This window comes from Vicugna pacos, chromosome 11 (assembly GCF_048564905.1).
Source record: "Vicugna pacos chromosome 11, VicPac4, whole genome shotgun sequence".
NCBI lineage: Eukaryota > Metazoa > Chordata > Mammalia > Artiodactyla > Camelidae > Vicugna > Vicugna pacos.
Window position 1 is genome coordinate 5,946,442 of NC_132997.1, and position 6,549 is coordinate 5,952,990.

Consider the following 6,549-nt stretch of genomic DNA (forward strand, 5'->3'; position numbering starts at 1 on the left):
CGGAAATAACAGGACTGATTCCAGGGCAGGGACGGGGGTAGGGAACAGTGGAAATTGAATGTGACCTCAGACATCTAGGTGGGTGCTGGGGCTGTAACTAAAATGAAGAGTCTGGGAGGTACCTGCCAGGAATCAAATTCCAGAGTAAATGGTGGACATGAGGCATTTTTAAGATGCCAATTGTCATCCAAGTTAGGACTTCAAAGAGGCACTCGGCTCTATGAGACTGGGGCTCAAGTGAAGGAGCCGGACTAGAGATACACGTTGGGAGTCGTCATTCTTAGCTAGTGTTCACAGCCTTGCATGTGAATTAGATCTTCTTGAGGGCTGCAGACTGAGGCTGAGGGGGGCAGGGCTGTGCCTGGGTTGGAGGAAAGCCCAGACCATGCAGCTTTGGTGTGTCAGTCAGCGGCGTTTGCCATTTTCAGAGCAATGCCATTTATCCTTAAGGGGCCTGGGGGTCGGCAGGGCCAGCCAGAAAGAAATCTGAAGGGAGATTCTTGGCCACTTGTGCGTCTTGGGAAGATGTAGAGGCTGCAGGATACCGGAGGTTAGAATCCTCAGAAGCTGGAGTTGGAGTGGGGAGAAGGTAGTCACAGTCACCTGTGAGGGAGGGAGGGAGGCCTAGGGAGTCCCCACCCTACCGGACTCGCTTTCCCATGAACAGAAGGCAGTCAGACAGAGGATCTGAGGTGAGAAGGATGGGCACTGGGAGGGGAGCCAACCTGGAGAATGGTGCTTGGAAAGTTCTGGAATAGTCTCCCTGAAAAATAGAGTTAAAAATACCCAGAATCTTAAGAATATTATTAGTGACTTGGGAGGAGGCAGATGTTTTTCTGGCCTCCTAAGGGTAAGGCATGTATCCAGGGATACACAGAAGATAGGGGCAGTCTGTTCCGGGGACTTGATCCTTACCAGGGGGATCAGTGCTAGTTTAAAGGGGGAGAAGGGCAGCGGAGGGAATCTAGCCAGGCCCCGTGTCAGGTACCAGTCGGCCGCCCTACTTGCGTATTTCATTCACATCCATGACTCCCAGGTGGGCGGTGGCAGCCCCCTTTTGCAGATTGGGAAGCCTTCTCAGAGGGTTTAAGGAATTGGTCTGTTTAGCGGTTGGTAAATGCTGTAGCAGGATTCAAGCAGGACCTTGTCAGACTTCAAGGGCATGTTCTCTCTACTGTTTCCAGTACTTCCCTGTTATACCTGGAATGGTGAAGTGGGTCAGATTAGGAGCCTTTCAGAAAAAGTATGATTTAAGTGCCTCAGGACTGTTTCACAAAGCTCAGCGTTCTTTGATGGTTCTGAAGCATGCAGTGCTTTTCGCCCCACAGAGGTAACGTCTAACTCCATTGAAGATGACGTGGTTGCAAATGATGTATAGGTTCAAAACCACACTTCGCAGCTTTTACAGGGAACTCTCCAATTCTCCCTTGGTTGGCTTTCTTCCACGGGATGTAACCGTGCTGCAGCGTAGGCCTGAGCTTTCCATATGGAGTGAGGATTTAATATCCGATGTTAGCATAAAACGGTCAGATGAAGAAACCCGACTTGACAATTTATTTTTGGGTTTCATTAGTCAAGATATACTATCAGTTAATGGCCCATATAGCAAATGAAATTCAGTAAAGGACATTGCATTTCTTCCTTTCTATTTAGAGTTCTCTTACCGTATAAGGTTGCCTGCTTTGGAACATCAGCTGCACGACCACGGCACCTATCAGTGTGTTGGTGTGATTGCACTTACAGAGTGAATGTAATCTGGTCTTCCTCAGCCCCAAACACTCCAGTGCAGAATCACGGGCTGTAGCCATCTGTTGGTCACGCAAATACTTCTAAAATTATATGATTCCAGAAAAGAAAGAAGAGAGAGAGAGAGGTTGCCTTTATCAAAATTCCTTTCAGTTCTAACTGCAAACTGTTGTTGAGCAGCTCTTGTTTCCTTTGGATATGAATATATACATTTCTTTGCATATAACCTGGGTTTTGGACTAGAACACCAAGTTCTTGCTGTCCACATGCCACAAAAATAGTAGCCAAATTGCACACGTGTGAAATAGTTTATACTTTTTTATGAGAAAGTATCCTTGAATTTGGGACTTGGACTGTGATTTCTGCTTTTTGCTTCCCTCAACCGTCTTGTAATCTCTCACTCCTTCCCACGTGGTCCCCAAGGGTTCGTGGTCTCAAAGGAGCGGGCAAACACCCAGTTGGTCACCATGTACTGCTGCTATAGATAGAGCCCAGACAAGACCTAAAGGACATTATCAGAGAGGACTTCCTGGAAGAAATGGGCTCTACATTCAGTTGTGAGGACAGAGTAAGAGTCAGCCAGGAGAAGGAGTCAAGAATGTGGCTCAGGTCGCAGGTGCAGCCCGGGCAGAGGCCTGGAGGCTTTTGGCGTGGGGACCCGGGGAGAGTGCCCTATGCAGTCCACGGTGGAGGGAGCCCCTGCTGGGGAGGACACTGGAGAGAGTCCGGGGTGTAGGGCTTTGGAATAAGTTGAGTTTTACTAGAACTGACACAGTAGGCAGTGAAGGGTGTCAACAGAAGTGACCCTCAAGATAGGAACTTCTGGTTTTGCTTCTAATATTCTACAGACAGATGGGTCGGGACAGGAGAGAGCATATATGTCTGTCCCTTTGAGACCCAACCCGTCATTCATTTATTCATTACACGTGCACTTCTGTGAGTCTAGGGGAGACAGAGTGTAGCCACATTAGTAAGCTAAATGTATTTGCTTCTTGAGAGCTTAGCATTGTCAGAAGTTGACTTAGCCTAGAATGTTCTAGGAAGAGAGGAACAAATTGTGGAGTTTGGAGGGATGGAAGGCTTCCTTGGGAAACAGTCAAAATGAGACTGGAGCAAGTGGGAAGTAGGAGCAGGTCAGGGGGCCCCTGAGGTCACTGAGGACCTGTGTACTTAGGTGAGGCTGGGCAAGCAGGGTCTGGGGTGGGGCTAGAACTCTAACAGGGAGCCTCTGAAGTGTTTGAAGTGGGGTTGATGTAATCAAATTTGTGCTTTGGGAAGGCTGCCGTGCCTCTGTGTGTTTGTGTAGCGGCGAAGAGGGGGTGGGTGCCACCAAATGGGGGATCATTAGAAGACCATTCACAGGCTGGGATAGGGGCATTGGGGCTTCTTGAGGATGGCAGGGGCAGTGTGGATGCCGGCTTTTCTTATGGGGGGCTTTTTAGCGGGCCGCCCTAGAGGCACTTTGTGCCTGGAAGAAAACGGATGGAGGCCGCCAGGTGGACTGTCCTCTTCTCTCCTTCCCTGCCTAGTGTGATGATCTTAGCTCAGCCAACATTTGGAACAAAAGAGCTAATTTCCAGAGTTGCCCAGGACTTTGTTGAGCTCCTTCGAGTGAGATCTGATAGGATTTAGGTTTGTGTTCAGATCTGGATGTTCACTTAGATAGAAACGTCCTGGCATTTCGATTTTCATAGGGGTTTTTTTCTTCATAAAGATTGCTTTCTTGGTGAGAGGAAATTTAATACAGCTGTTTTCTTTTTCAAAAAAATCATATCTTTTAAGAAATTTAATATTCAAAAGAATAGGAAAATATAAAATATTTAAGGAAGTCTTTGGTGTAGATTCTTTGCTTTCGGAGCTAATGTGGAGTTAGAGCCTTTGCATTACTTAATAGCACATCCTTGTCAGTATTTAAAGAGCTGTTAGTGGGCGCCCCAGGCCCCACCTCTCAAAGAATTGTTAAAGTTTTCTCTGAAATAGTGAGGTCATAAAGGTCTTGTTTTCAGAAATCAAACGGTTTATAATACGTAGCATAGCCCAATTGATAAAATAATAATAAGTTCAAAATTAAGAAAGTGGAGGATAATTGATTTTTTTAAAGCCTAAACATAAACTTTCTTGTGCTAATGTTGCAAGTGGAAATTTTGAAAAGAAAAATCCTACTGCAATATCATCTATTTGGAATACATATATGAGTTTCACGCTTGAAAAGTATCTGCGCAGTGGTTTTCGAAGTCAGGAGCATTCCTGCTCAGATACTGGCAGTGATGGTTGCTGGTTTTCAATGGAAGAGCCTAAATTTGCCTTCTTAGCTTTTTTTTTTTTTTGTAGTGAGAGGGTTGAGTAGTGCTTTGCCAGCATGACTTTGGGGCAATTTGAGGGCAGATGTCATGTACAAACAGTGAGATATTTCCATGCATTTTATTTTCTGGACATCACCAGGGCACATGTGGGGTTTGTGCCTGCAGGCTGGAATGCTGCAGGACTCCCTAATCCGTCACCATTATGTCCTGGAGCTGCTCCGGTCAGTGAATGATTTTCTGTGGCTTGGAGGTAAGGTGGTCTGATGGAGATGATCAGATGTGCAGTTAAAGTGCTATTACTTGAAATAAGAGTAACCTAGAAACATTGCTCTAACAATACAGAATGAGGGAGGAGAATTGGCTGAGCTACTTGCAGTAAGGTGTCTTTTCAGGTGACTCCCACACCATGACTCCTTCCAATATCCGCCACAGTCCTGCATGGTAGTCCTGCCGAAGCAAGCAAGCACTTTGCTCAGAAACGCACTGAATTTCCTTGTGCCTCTGTTTGTTGGCTTTTTTTGAAAGCACATTTTGCCCTTTGCTTAAATGCCATCCATGCTAGTCACCTCTTACACTCATTTTTCTGGACCTCGTCCATAAATAGCTGCTGAATGCATGAACAGAATGTAGTATCTCCATGTAGTGGAACATTATTCACACGTAAGAACGAATTAAAAAAAAAAAAAGAGGAAAATGTAAAAGGCCACCTGTTTTTGGAAGTCCACCCTGACTGTTCAACCCACACTTTTCCCTTTGAAACCCAATCACTTATGCTCCACTCTACTCTTTTTGATAGTACTTACCACCTTCTAATAATCTTTAAAGTTTTCCAAAAAAAAAAAAGAAAGAGATGCTGATAACACTTCAAAATATACAAGCCTTGATAACAGCTTGTTATTTGAAAGGAAGCAGACACAAACGGTCACAAATTGTTGATTTCAGTGATCTGAAATGCCCAGAATAGGCACATGCAGAGGCAGAGAGCAGGTGATGGTTGGAAGGGGCTGAGTGGAGGGGGATTAGGGAGTGAATGCTAGTGATAGGGGGATTCTTTTGGGCTGATGAAGTGTTCTGGAAATAGAAGGTGATGAGGGCTGCACAACCGTGATTGTGCAGAAGACTGCTGAGCGCTGTGTCTGGGAGTGCCTGTCGTTGGGGCATCTTTATTTTGTTCTCATTCTGCAATGTGAAGTGCCATCTTCTGCTGTGGCCGTTCTACTCCTGTGAGTGGTGAGGGTCAGAGACTTTGCAGAGTCATGTTTCTTTTTTCCCCCTGGGTGATTGTAGGCAAAAAAAGTTTTAAGCCTGAGAAGTGCTCCATCTGCAGAAATGTCTTTTAGTTTTGCATGGTGTAAAAACCTTGAGAGCTTTTAATCGTTGAAGCCAGTCTGTGGGGGTAAATAGCCCGTGAAGCCTGGGTGACCCCGGGAAGAGCCGTGTATCTCTCCCAGACACGGGTGGGGATTTCACCCCCGTTCAGGCAGTGAAGGGCCCAGACCCGTGAGCAGACTTGACAATCGTGAATATTTACGTGTATCTGCTGCTTCATCTTGGATATTAATTTCAAGCTGAGTCAGTTTGTGGCCGCAGCCTCATCCTACATCAGGAATTTATAGTATCTGCTCTTTGAGGTGAAGACAGGAATATACAGGAAAATAAGAAGAGCTGTTTTTATGATGAAAGATATTTGAGGAGGTTCCATAGTTCCTATACCCATAATTTAGCATCAGCAGAGTCAAAACTGTTACACAGTCACCCTGAACCAATGTTAAGCCACAGAATTATTTGTTACTTCATATATTTTGGGGCTTAAGGAGATCCAATACTTATACACATGTTGTCTCCAGCAGCCAACTGAGAGATGACACAAAAGAGTAGACAGGCGATAAATGTCTTCTTTGTTACTGATGAAGCCACGTTCTCCATGAACTTCAAGGCTGTGGGAAAATGCGTGTCATGATACTGTGTCCAGAAGTAGAGACTCACCCTGTCCCATGAAGCTCTGGGCCACAGCGAACCTTCCCTAGAGAGGAAGTGCTCCTTCATGCATAGGGCTTTCCTGCCATGGAGCTGAGCATCCCGCGTGCTTCCCAATGGTGACCAACACTGGAGTGAAAGGAAGGGTTTCACATGACCCACTTGTCTCCCCGGACTCACACCTCACTCTGTTAGTGTGATGAGTGGTAGCTGTGGGCCAGAGGCCAGGGGTGTGAAGGGAGAAGCACACTCCATGGCCCAGAGGAGTGGTTAGGAGGCATCCCCTCCCTCAGTTTAAACAGGTGGTTGGATGGATCATAAGGGTACTCCCCAAGACTTTATAAAAGGAGAAATAAGGATGTTCTTTGGGACTTAGGCTAGCCAGGAAACACATAAGATGATTAGAGGGGAGACTTGTAAATCACTTTGATATTAAGTTGACATTAGTTGAACACCCAAAATGTGCTACATTCTTTTCTGAGTGTTTTATAGAAATGAATCCTTCAATCTTCTCAACTAGCGA